The sequence below is a fragment of the Meriones unguiculatus genome, chromosome 19, assembly GCF_030254825.1.
Source record: "Meriones unguiculatus strain TT.TT164.6M chromosome 19, Bangor_MerUng_6.1, whole genome shotgun sequence".
NCBI classification, from domain to species: domain Eukaryota; kingdom Metazoa; phylum Chordata; class Mammalia; order Rodentia; family Muridae; genus Meriones; species Meriones unguiculatus.
This window is the reverse complement of record NC_083366.1, coordinates 29,212,820-29,226,278: the sequence shown is the minus strand read 5'-3', so window position 1 is coordinate 29,226,278 and position 13,459 is coordinate 29,212,820. Positions and strand designations below refer to the sequence as shown.

The following is a 13,459-nucleotide window of genomic DNA, read 5'->3' as shown; positions in this document are numbered from 1 at the left end:
TCCAGATTCCTGCCTTGACTCCTTGCCCTGCAAATCCTACATGAGAAACCGTAACTTTTATGTCAGATAGATACTTTTCTTTCTCAAGTGACTTTTGTCATAATAACAGAGCCACAAACAGGGAAATTTAGCTCTATGTTAACTGAATATAAAAAGCTATTGGAAATTTTCAATACCTTTTGGTTCTTTAACATCTTATATATGACTATGACAGAGGTAAGTCTACATTTCAGCTAGTTTAATACTTTGAAGCATTCTATTTTATTCCAGCAGGATAGTCACGCGCTTCCACGTACACACATCATATTGATGACCGGTAGATGTTATCTATGGTACTGTGAGAGGGAAATTGTACTCTGAGGACTGTAATTGTAGTTTTGGCTTCATTTATCATTCAATTAGTCTCCTGTTTTCCAAGCTTCAGGTTTCCCTGAACAATGAGAGTATCATAAAATAATAATTTTTCCTTCACCTAAATTCCTAAGACCACTCTGACAATCGATTGAAGGAAAGAGCATGAAATTTTGATCTAGTGGTAAGATTAGCAGCCAGGGGTGTTGTTTAGTTGGTCAGGTGCTTATCTACCATGCACAAGGCCCTTGGTACCATTCCCAGCACTACCTTCACAGGGCATCATGGAACACATCTGTAATCTTAGCACTGTGGAGATAGAAGCAGAAGAACCAGGAATTCAGAGTCATCCTAAGCTAAATAATGACTTCAGGGGCAGCTGAGGCCATGTGGAATCCTATCTTAATATAGATAGATAGATAGATAGATAGATAGATAGATAGATAGATAGATAGATAGAGATAGATAGATACATAGATAGATAGATAGATAGATAGATAGATAGATAGACAGATAGATACAGACATACATACATAGATACATAGATAGATACATAGATACATACACACAAAAAAGGGAGGAAATGAATTTTATCTGCTGCTAAATTACAAGCAGGAAGAGGAAAGGAGTTGCAACCACCGTGTTTTAAAAGATTGGTTAATAGCGCCTCATATTTTGTATTTACCTACCTAAAAAAATACATTGTTAAAGGCACAATTAATTTATGGCCCATATTCATTTCATGTGTATGAGAAAATACATAAAAATGTGAGTTAGTTTTTCAATGTCAAGAAAATGCCAGAGAAAACACTCAAAAGTGTTTTCTTTTTAAAACAATCAAAAGCAAAGATTTATTTTTCAATGTTTATTTATTTATTTTAGATCATAATTACATAATTTCCCCTTCCCCTTCTTCCATCCAAACCCTCCCTTGCCCCCCTTGTTCTCTTTAAAATCCATGACCTCTTTTTCTTTAATTGTTACATACATGTGTGTGTGTTCCTAAAAACATAAGTAGCACCTGCTCCGTTTGTATAATGTTACTTGTATGTGTATGTTTTCAGGGATGACCAGACCATTTGACTGACAGTCTCAGAGGTCATTTAGCACCATTGCTCTGGGTCTACAGTGAATCAGAAGTCATCCTGTTGAAAGGATTAGTCAAGCAAGTCTGCTCACCTTGTGGCTACTGAGAAAACATCTAACCTCTCCATGACTTAGTGCCCCTATGTGTGCTGTGGAGCTGGTAATGAAACATTTTAATTTATCGTACAGTGTGGCTTGCAGAAGTTAGTATGGATAGGCATGCAGCTTACCGGCCCCCTTGGAGAATGCTCAGTGCTTACCCTGGGGAGTATGAGATTATCATGGGGGAGAAGGCCCTATGATAGAAAGCTCTAAGTTCAAACTCATTCACCAATTGACTGGAACCTAGAAAGGCTACTGAATTTTTTGATATCTCTATTTCTGAGAAATGATGGAGATAATGGCAGTCTATTCCATGCTGCTTTTGTTAGGATGACTCAAGCCAGCCTCTGAGGAGGACTCATAGCTGTAACCTTTACTGGGAGATTTTGAAGATATAATTAAAAATTATAACATAGTATGATCTTCATGTACAAATCAGATCTCTTGACTCTGAAAGTGTTTTTGCTATATACTGTACTTAGGAGATTTTTAGGAAATCTGTAACTGCTTACATGATTATTTTCTTAAATATGGAAATCTTAAGTATTATTATTTCTTATTAAGATGGGGACATATATATCATAGCACTCCTGTAGTGGAGTCAGTTTTGTCCTTCTACTATATGGTTCCCACAGATCAAGGTCGAGGAATTAGTCTTGGTGGTATACATCTTTACCTGCTGAACCATCTCAGCAGTCTAAATACTTTTTTAAGATAGCAAGTAATTTCAAATCAAGTTACAAATTGCAGACATACCTTGAATATCTCATCCAGGATAAAAAAATAAAACTGGTCCAGGTATGGTGATGCATGCCTAGAACCCCAGCACTAGTGAGGCTGAGGCAGACGGGCTTCCAGGTCAGCCTAGATTGCATAGGGAGCATGAGGCTATCCAGAACTACAGACTAAAACTATGTCTCAGAAGGCAGATAGCTAGGTCTGGTGAGATTGCTAGATGGGTAAAGTAACTTGTGGTCAAACCTGAGGAACTCAGCTCCATCCCCAAAACCTACACCATGAAAAGAGAAAACCGACTCCCTCAGGTTGTCCTCTGACCTCAATAAACAGATTGAGCAATGTGGGCCCACACACAAACACACACACACACACACACACACACACACACATTCACACACACTAAGGAAAAGTGATATGCAGACAGACGGATGAATGATATGTAGGTGCATAATAAATAAATGCTCCATTTGGGTTTTTTAAGAGATTCTAAGCAAGAGATCCATGTTTTATTTATTATGAAGTTTGGGCTGTTACCTCACTTAAAACTTCATTTGTTCTGTTTTGTTTTGTTTTCAAGAAAGGAAACAGGGAAACAGAGGTAGAATGTAGATTACATCACAAAGTAAAGGGCAAAGGGTGCTTTACTTTTACTTTCCTAATAACTCACTCAGCATTGGATACAAAAACGTGTCTTGTTATGAACAAACATCCAATATTATCCTCTGGACTTGCACTGGATAAAATTCAGTAGTTCATAATGGGTGGCATTTTCCACATGAGTCATGATTTGTTCCCAAGGTGGGAAGTGCTGATAACGAAAGTGGCATTGGAGCCAAGCTCATGAACCCACGCTCATGTCCCTGTCTGTAGTTCAGCAGATGCCAACATGAAGGCTCTCACTCACCCCAGAAAGCCATGGATTGTCCCCCGAACACATTAATTCTGAACCACCTGAAACAGCCACCTTGTCTAGTTTGTCCACCACTGGATCCCCCAACATGAGCAGCCAGAGATTATTTCACATGTAAATTCTATCTGACTTTTAATTTGGGTCGTGCTGTTATCTGTGGCTTCCTTCTGTGGGTTTCTATGTCCTTTGTTTTTTCAGTGGCTTAAGCCTTGGTGGGGTTTTCCATGAAGAGAGCAGTGGTGGGTTGTGGAGGAGGCTGTTGAGAATGATGGCTTCTAGGTACCATGACCATGCATGTAGCCATGTTCTTGAGTAGGGACCAGGTAAAAGAGATGCCGCTGGTCCACTTTCCCCTCTTCCTGTCCCTCTCCACACTTATGGTCACTTGGTGTTCATACTATTTACATTTTTCTGTCTCATTAGACATTAGGCTATAATGAAAAAAAAAAAAACAATAGTAGGGTCATTAGTTTGTAATACCCGCCTTACTAAATAGATTTTCATAGATTCCAACTTATTTTCACTGTTTTATTGGCCATTCTACACTTGTGTTATTTTTCTAAAAATTTATTTGTGAATATAGAAGCCTCCCTCTGTTGGATGCTGATTAAACCAGGTTTTAGCCTAATACTTATTTAAAAAAAAAAAAAATGTATCTCTAAACACACAAACGCACACAAATCAATAAAATGTCATTCTGTGTAGAGATGGACAGAGTTCAGTGAAGACATAAGGTGTTCATATCCGAAATCTGATGTAGTTTGGAGACCGAAAATAAATACAGTATTTATCAGTGGGATTTTAAGAATTGGTAAATAATACATAGCCATAATTAGGCATAGTGTTATCACAGGAGAGACAAGGGAAGGTAAGAGGTGAAGTCTCTCAATGTAAGAACCTGCTAAGTGGCTGGGTATGCGCCTCACTTTGAAGAGTACTAGCCTATCCTGTGTCACTCCCTGGGTTCAATCCCCAGCATGGCATCGCAGCACCTGGGAGGCGGAAGCAGGAAGATGAGAAGTTCAAGATTACCCTCAATTTCACAGCCAGTAGAGCAGCCTACACAAACCTCCTCTTAGCAGAGCTGGCTCTGCATGCCCTGAAAGGTGGAGGAGTGGCTGAGGTGTGGGCCGTGGGTCTTTTTGGACCTGTTTGCTAGCCACCTAAAGCACTCTAGCCTGGTGCCTGTTTGCCTGTCATGACTGCACTTGCTGTGCTTCACGTCTTCCCTGCCGTCTTTCAATGTGTGCTTACTGATTGAGTCCATGATGCTAGTGAATCCATGTGACCTTAGACTGAAGAGGACATAACTCTATTTACTATGGTTCAAATATTTCTAGGAAGGTCTTTGATATGGATATTACCTTAAAATTATTATTACTGTACATTTAAACAATTATGACCAAGAAAATGAAAAAAATCACCTTCAACATAACCCCATGTTTACATCCTGTCAACTCTGTTTATTGAGAGGTTTTAAGTGCCTTAACAATGTGTAAGTCAGCTGGGATTGGTGGTTTCTACTGCAGTCCTATCACTTAAAAGGCAGAGGCAGGAGGATCAGGAGTTCCAGGGTATCCTCAGTTACATAGCAAGTTCCAGGTCAGCCTGGGCCACGTGAGACCCTGTCTCAAAAACACAAAAGAACGGAGGCGGGCAGAGATAGCTCCACAGTTAACACCATATGCTGCTCCTCCAGGGGACCCAAATGCAGTTCCAAAATCCACATCTCAGAGGTTCACAACACCAGCTTCAGAGGGGCTGATGCCCTCTTCTGGCATCCACTGGTATCTGCACTCACATGTGCATACCCCCACATATGCACATACACTTGATTAAAAATAGTCTTTAAAAAAAAATAAAAAAGGTAAAAAATGTAGAGCTGACTCTACTACCTTATTAGTTCATCATTAAGCCTATCAATTTTAGAAGCAACCTCTCACCAACCATAAGAAGGCTCCAAACTACGTGTTAGCCCAGAGTAGAATGATTGCCTCCCTCCATACCTAATTTCTAAGAAAATGTTTTTACGGTTTATTTCATCATAACAGTTTTCATATTTATTGTAACTGCTTTGGCCCAGCACTCCCAAACTGAGATCATCAGGAAAGATTTTTAATAGTCATTTAATTTATAAGTGTATGGGTGTGTTTATAGTGTTCATGCAGGTAGGTACAGGTGGGAAGAGGGTACCATATCCCCTGGATTGGAGTTACAGATGGTTGTGAGATACCATGTGGGTGCTGGAAACTGAATCCAGGTCTTCTGCAAGAGCCATATGGACTCTTCACTGCTGAGCCATTTCTCTAGGCCCTCATAAAATATCCTTAAAGTATACCTGTGAAAGCTTCTATTTGTGTGTATAAACATTCATATGCTAGAGAAAAAGCATGTGTATGCTTTATATAAATACTTAAAATACATAGTTCATATATCCAAGAAAGAACCATATTAATATGATTTTGTAATCGTGGACAATGTACATTTTAGGGATTTTTTTAAACATCCATGCATGTTTCAGTATTTATTTAAAAATACAGTGATAAATAACAGAACCAAAGAAAGAAGGACCAAATGTCATTGCATAATAAACTAAACACTACACAGAGAAGGACTTAAAATTGTTCAATGCATATAATCAAGATGTACCATTCTACAGTTTTCACAGGACTGCTTATTCCATTAACATGATGCTTTTCCTTTAAATGGTATGTGTGTGTGTGTTTGTGTCTGTCTTTCTGTCTGTCTGTCTATGTGTGTATCTGTGTGTGTCTGTCTGTGTTGTTATCTGTGTGTGTGTCTGTCTTTCTGACTGTCTGTGTCTTTATCTGTGTGTCTCTGTGTGTGTCTGTCTTCCTGTATGTCTGTCTATGTCTGCATCTGTGTGTGTGTATGTGTGTGTGTGTTGGCACACATTTGTTGTCATAGTGGACTTGTGAAGTTTAGAGGACATTTTGGCATCCATTCTCTCCAGAAGGCTTCTGGAGCTTGAACTCCAGTCCTCAGACTTGTGTGGCAACATGCCTTCACATTCTGAACTATTTCACCCACCATAAAATGATGCCTTAGGACCCAGCAGCCTCCCTGGCATTTCTACTGGACACCAGTCACACACAGTGAGGGCAGTCTGAGCCATTGAGGTCAAATAGTTACGAAGCAAAAGTTGTCTCAAGCAGCTAAGCTATCACCCATGGTTGTACATAGGTGAGTGGAAGCACTAGCTAACAAAGACGTTTTTAAGAGAGGAAATTGGGCTGACAATGCACAGCGGTATTCACTGCGTGAGCTATTTTAGATTGACATGCATCCAGCACGAAGAGGTAGTTTTTGAATGAATTATATATGAAGAATATTCATCTGGTTATGTAAGCAGAGATGTAACAGTCGTGTAGGCATGAGCACAGTGCTAAAGCTTTACATGCTCCGGTAGTGTGAGAAGTAAAGCATTAATAAAAGAAGGAACTGTGTTTTTATTATTCCCAATAGTGATACTTGGCAAGGTGGCAAGATTGTTTCCTCATAGTATTTTAAGCCTCCATTTAGCGTTTGGAAATCAAAATGTCTTGTTGACTGTTTCACGTATGCTCTTACTAAAGGACCTATACTTGTGTGTTGAAATTAAATAACGATGCCCATCATCTGAGATTGTGACTTTGCAGTCTGTGACTAGACATCCAGTCATCTGATATCGCAAAGAGAAGATGAAAGCTGTGCAAAGTACGCTGTGTAGGTAGCCAGGAGAAAGCATGTACAAAGGAGACAAGAATGTCTGTGTGTGTAAGTGCTTGTGTGTGTGTGTATGTACATGTGTACATTATATGTGTGCGAGGATGATTGTGTGTATGTGCTAGTCTGTTTGTGTATGTGGAGGAGGAAATATTAAATAGCTGTATTCCTTTACGACTGGTCATATATATTTGATTGCTTTTAAGTTAATTTACTCTGTGTGTGTGTGTGTGTGTGTGTGTGTGTGTGTGTGTGTGCATGCTTGTGCATGACGGGTGCAGCTGCCATGGCATATCTGAAGATCAGAGGATGGCTTATGGATCTGGTTCTCTATTTCTAAGTTTCAGTGGGCTCAGAGAATTCAATTTAGCACTTCAGATTTTGCAGCAAGCACTTGTACCTGCTGAGTTATCTCAGGTGGCCCCTTTGGATTTGTTTGTTTAGTTTTCAGTACTGGGCATCATCCATACTGAGCAAGTGCTCCACGCTCCAGGATGGAGATACACACATGCACATGCACGTTCACACACACACACACACACACACACACACACACACACACACGCACACGCACGCACACACACACACCAGCCAATAAAATCGAGTTAAACAGCCGACTCTCCTAATTACAAATGAAAGAATCCATGCATTTAACTTTCTTCCGGGAATCACTTTATGTTGCAAAGTGCTACACTGCCACTCACTAAATTTCAGATACTAATCAAATTCAAGATGTGTGGTGCACGTTTCCATGCTTACTCTGTCCGTCCTAATGTTTGGAACTTCTATAGAATCTAAGGTCGAAATCCTCAGGACTGCTGTGTATATCATCAGTTTGGGCTGAAGAGAGCTGTTACGGTGACTGAAGGAGGACAGAAAACCTGTGTCCTATGAAATTTCCAGTGAGGAGACCCTGCCAGCTTCACTGCAGAGGAAAACACAAATTGGGCAATTGTTTGTTTTTATGTTATCTAAGCAAAGTTCAGTTTCTGTCTGCGTGGAAGCATGGAGTTAATGGCACACACGGAGTTGTCAGTACCCCCTCACAAAGCAGCAGACTGTGAGTAGGGCCATCAATCCTATTCCTGAATCCATCGTGTAATTTGGGATGTGTCTTTAAAAGCTTGTGGCAAAGCGACAGTTCACACATTGGGAAAACAAGCTATTGGCCACATTTTCTTTCAGGCCAGGTCATCCAACAGGAAAGTTTATCAATCGTTTTTAGCGATCTTTATATACAATCTAATGATCTCTTTTCTACACCCAGCAAGTCAAGGAAGTGTCATGCTTATGTGTGAGGCTGCAGTGACATTGACTGGCCCATCTATCCCGGGGGCAATGGGAAGCATAACTATGATTTACTCCAAAACAGAGTCTCTCTCTCCTTGGGGCTGGGCAGGTAGCTCAGTGGGTAAGAGCACTTGCTTTCCGAGTACGAGGACCTGAGTTTGAATCCCAGCAATCTTAAAAGCTGAGTATGGCCCCACATGTGCCTGTAACCCCAGGGTGAGGGCAAAAACAGGAGGGTGGCTGGAACGTGCTGACCTCTAGCCTGCTCAGGTTCAGTGAGAGGCCCAGGCTCAAGGGGATAAGGTAGAGAGTAATAGAGCAGGAGATTTGATGTCCTCCGCTGTCCTCTGCATATGCACAGGCTCGTGTGCCTAAACACTCATCTGAACTTGCAGTACACCCACCCACAACCATACATGCACACACATGCACAATAAAAATTTTTAAATATGTATTTTCCTGTCTCTCTATGAAGCACAGATTCATGTCTGAACACTTAGCTACTTTTTAAGTTCTCTGAATCTATGATTTTAGTGGTGTCCTCAAATCAAGATCATTCACCTTTCATGCCATTGATTTAAAAAGCAAAACAAAACAAAATAAACAAAATAAAACCCCAATGTTTAATATACCAACAAGCCAGCCACAAAACATTTTCTAAACATTAACGGTAATCCATCTGTTAATTTAGCATTAAAAAAACATTCAAAATCAGGCATGGCTTTGTTTAATACCAGAACTTGGAGGCAGAGGTAGGCAGACCTCTGAGTTTTGAGTCAGCCCGGTCTACAGACCAGGACAGCCAGGACTACACAGAGATACCCTGTCTTGAAAAAACAAAAAGAAGAAATTTAGATTCCTAGAATAATATAAAATACTGTTAAGTGGCTTTTTGACTATGGGATAATGTAGTGTGGAGATAAAGACACACAAACTCTCAATGTTAATTCTGCCTTTTCCTCCTGCACTTTGTGAAGGAAGCAAATTTTTAAAGATTTCTCCTAGAACAATGATTAACAAAAGATATCTGCAGTCCCTGCCCAGGGTACCAAGGGCCTGAACAACACAGCATTCTGAAGAGACAAATGCTCCATTTCAGGAGCTATTACCACTAGCATAGAGCCTATTACCATACGTTGACCAGCCTCCTTGGGGAATATGCCTGAAGATTCCACATAGAGGAGGCTTATGTTGGCAGGTACAAAATTTAAAACGTTAACAGGGCTGGGGAAATGGCACAGTGGTTGAGAGAATGTACTTCTCTTCCAGAAGACCTAAATTCTGCTCTGTCCCCAGAACCCATATTGGGAATGAGATTACTTACTACTATCTGTAACTCCAATTCTCAAGAAGCTAACACACTCCTCTGGCCTCCACAGACACCAACATACATGTACACACATGCACACATGCATGCACATACTAAATCAATATGAGTAAATGAATATAGTAGTCATATTTATGGCAGGGAAAGCCAATTGCATATGAAGCATTCAGAGATGCTGCTTTATTCCAGGGTCAGTGTTCTCACTTTCTTGGAGATGAAGCAAAGCAGAGGATGGGGGGGGGGAGAATATTCACAGATTGAGATGGATTGAATTCCCCCTATGTATTCTTTTTGTTAGAACACCCATCACAATGTTAGAGTACACTAATAAGAATTTTTTTTTTATTTTAGAAAGTATATATATTATAGAATTTAATCTCATTCCTTCTTCACTCCTGCGTAAGAGCCCTAGTGAGACCAGGGAGAAGCCTTCTGAAACAGAAGAGGCCAGACTTACTTGCTTTTTGTTCAGACTTATTCTCTTCTCACCTGCTGATTGGATAAAGCCAACTATACTCCTGTGTCCAGCTGGCTGCTGAGCAAAACGCATCCTTTTATCTGAGATCTCCCTTGACTCTTCAGACTTGTTCTAAGACTCTTCTCCTTACCTTGTCTACTTGGCCCTTTCGTTTTATAGTTTGACTATTACAATGTAGTGTTCAGTATGACTGGTGTTAGTCTTAAGTCATTTTTCTAATACTGTGATGAGACAGCATGCCCAAGACAACTTAGAGCAGAAAGAGTTTGGGGTATTACAGCTCTAGTTAGAGAGCATCACGGCAGGAGTATGGCAGCAGACAGGGAGGCATGACACTGGAGCAGTAACTGAGAGCTTACATTTGAGATACAGCCACGAGGCAGAGATAGACACACTTGTAATGTTGTGGGCTTTGAGGCTTCATAGCCTGCCTCCGGTGATACATCTCCTCTAACAGGGCCACACCTTCTCATTCTTCCCAAACAGTTCAACCAACTGGGGACCAAACATTCACATATGCCATCCATTAGGGACCGTTCTTATTCAGACCATTCCACAAATGTCTGATAGTTTTACTCTCTGGGTATGTCTTCAATAGCCAATCCCTGTTTGTTTGGAAAATCCAGACACATTTTCAATGAGGGTAAGAAGCCCTATATTATGTGCTTTTTCAAACACATGACAAGCTAAACCTCAAATGCACCAAACCTAGGTACTTGACCAGCACCCCACACAATCCAACATTTTCTGCTCTTTTCTATCAGTGGATAGTGGACTAGTCTGTGTCCTCTGGCCGAGAAGACCTTTCCTTTCTCTTCTGTCTTTATTATGTCTAATCACACTTAACAAAACGGTTTACCTTGTGAAAGAGTTTTCAGTCATCTGAGTCAGTTCCGTTATTCATTTACGACCTTCTAGTAAATAAAATGGAATAGTTCACCCTTTGCCTATGTATCCTGCAGTCCTTAGTAACCCTGGAGAGACCCAGTCACAGTGTGGAGCACCTATAGGATGTTCGATAAAAAGGAATTAGTTCGTTTTTTACCTAGAAACTTGTCATCTACTACTGTTCCTTCACCAATTCCACCTTCCTCTCTCCTCATGCCTGCTGGACCACTGATATAAGTCACTCCCCCCGAGACTCTTAGTGACTGAATGTTTGCATGACATCCATTTCCCATCACTTTCCCTTTAAAGTCCTTTCCATAAGACTGTGGGTTTTATAGCCTGTGAAAGGTCTTATTAGAAAAACAATCTATCTCCATGTTCATAGTCTGGTAGAAAGCCATTATAGCCAGCCAAAGCTCTGAACCTGTGGAGCGTGGTCCTCCTAGATGGTGTCTAACATGTACTTAATAGGTATTTAATAGGCTTCCCAAAGGATTTTCCAACATGTTAACAATTGTGCTTAGTAATGACTCTTGAGTTTCTGTTAAATTTGATCACATAAAACATAGGTTTCTTAACTGCTATGTTATTAAACCCAAACTGTGTTTGTTGGATGCCAACAATGCAGTTTAGCTGCTATATCAGAGTTAAACTTGAAATTTTTAAATTTTAATTTTAAATTTTTTAAAGGGCTCATTCTAGATGTGAAATGTCTCTCACGAGTTTTCCACTAAGGCTACAGATAAATTCAGAAAAGTCCGATGATTTTGCCTCAATAATAGAAGTTACTTCTGTTTGTGGGAAGATGACCAAGCTTTCTTTCACCTGGATTGATTAATTTGTTAACACATCATTAGAGAATTAGGAGAACCTCCACCCCATCATGGTTTGTAAAAACATTTCTAGAAGAGCAGGGGTGATAGCACAGTGGGCGAAATCATGAGGACCCAAGCTTGAATCCCTTGTATACACAGAGGAAGCCAAGTGTGGTCACACATTTCCCAGTAGCCTGTGAAGCCAGTCCTGCAAGTTCTGAGAGAAGAGCATTGCTAAGGCTTGCTGGCAGCCAGCCAAGCTCCAGGCTGAGTGAGAGACCCTTTTTTGGGGTTTAATGCAGAGAGTGATGGAGCAGGGCATCTGAAGTCCTCCTCTGGCTCTGTCAGTTTACAAGAAGATACATATCTGCACGTGTGTAGTCAGCACACTTGTACAACACACAGATACACATACAGACATACACACAAACCGTTTTACAACTTTAATTAAATAGAGGTGTAACTGGATGTGGAGAAAGGGGAACCCTCCTCCATTGCTGGCGGGAATGTAAACTTGTACCACCACTTTGGAAATCAATCTGGTGCTTTCTCAGAAAATTGTGAATAGCGCTTCCTCAAGATCCAGCTATACCTCTCCTAGGCATACATCCAAAATATGCTCAAGTATATGACAAGGACATTTGCTCAGCCATGTTCATAGCAGCTTTATTTGTAATAGCCAGAAGCTGGAAACAACCCGGATGTCCCTCAACGGAGGAATAGATACAGAAATTGTGGCACATCTACACAATGGAATACTACTCAGCAATTAAAAACAAGGAAATCATGAAATTTGCAGGCAAATGGTGGGATCTAGAAAAGATCATCCTGAGTGAGATATCCCAGAAGCAGAAAGACACACACGGTATATACTCACTTATAAGTCGCTATTAGACATATAAGATAAGATAAACTTACTAAAATTTGTACACCTAAAGAAGCTAAGCAAGAAGGAGGACCCTGGGTAAGATTATCAATCCTAAGAAAGACAAATGGAATGGACATTGGAAGAAGGAAAAAATAAGAAACAGGACAGGAGCCTACCACAGAGGGCCCTGAAAGACTCTACCTAGCAGTGTATCAAAGCAGATGCTGAGACTCATAACCAAATTTTGGGCAGAGTGCAGGGAATCTTATGAAAGGAGGGGGAGATAGTAAGACCTGGAGAGGACAGGAACTCCACAAGGAGAGTAGCAGAACCAAAATATCTGGGCACAGGGCTCTTTTCTGAGACTGATACTCCAACCAAGGACCATTCATGGTTATAACCTAGAATGCTGCTCAGATGTAGCCCATGGCAGCTCAGTATCCAAGTGGGTTTCCTGGTAAGGGGAACAGGGACTGTCTCTGACATGATCTCAGTGGCTGGCTCTTTGATCATCTCCCCGTGAGGGGGGCAGGCAGCCTTACCAGGCCACAGAGGAAGACAAAGCAGCCAGTCCTGATGAGACCTGATAAGCTAGGGTCAGATGGAGGGGGAGGAGGACCTCCCCTATCAGTGGACTTGGAGAGGGGCATGGGAGGAGATGAGGGAGGAAGGGTCAGATATGGAGGGAGGAGGGAGGGTGCTACAGCTGGGATACAAAGTGAATAAACTGTAATTAATATAAAAATTTTAAAAAATAGAGGTGGACCCAATATACTGGGAGGGGGGAGACCTTTCTTTGTTTGTGGTAACTGAGGAGAGCTAAGTATCCGTTGGACAAGAGGCTATTTATTCGTAGGAAGCTAATTTAAAGTTGAAACAA

The 13,459-nt window shown here is 40.9% G+C and overlaps 1 protein-coding gene across 8 annotated transcripts in view; it reads left to right on the top strand.

Moving 5' to 3' along the window:
* Chrm3 (cholinergic receptor muscarinic 3) overlaps positions 1–13,459 on the top strand; it is a 483,970-nt gene that overhangs the window by 139,773 nt on the left and 330,738 nt on the right. For 2 of the 8 annotated variants that reach the window (XM_021642052.2, XM_060372317.1), the window contains exon 1: positions 1,451–1,597. The exons of the other annotated variants lie outside the window; for them this stretch is intronic. The gene's annotated coding sequence lies outside the window, so the exon portion shown is untranslated. Of the gene's footprint in view, positions 1–1,450; positions 1,598–13,459 lie in introns of those variants that run through there. 8 annotated transcript variants of the gene reach the window in all.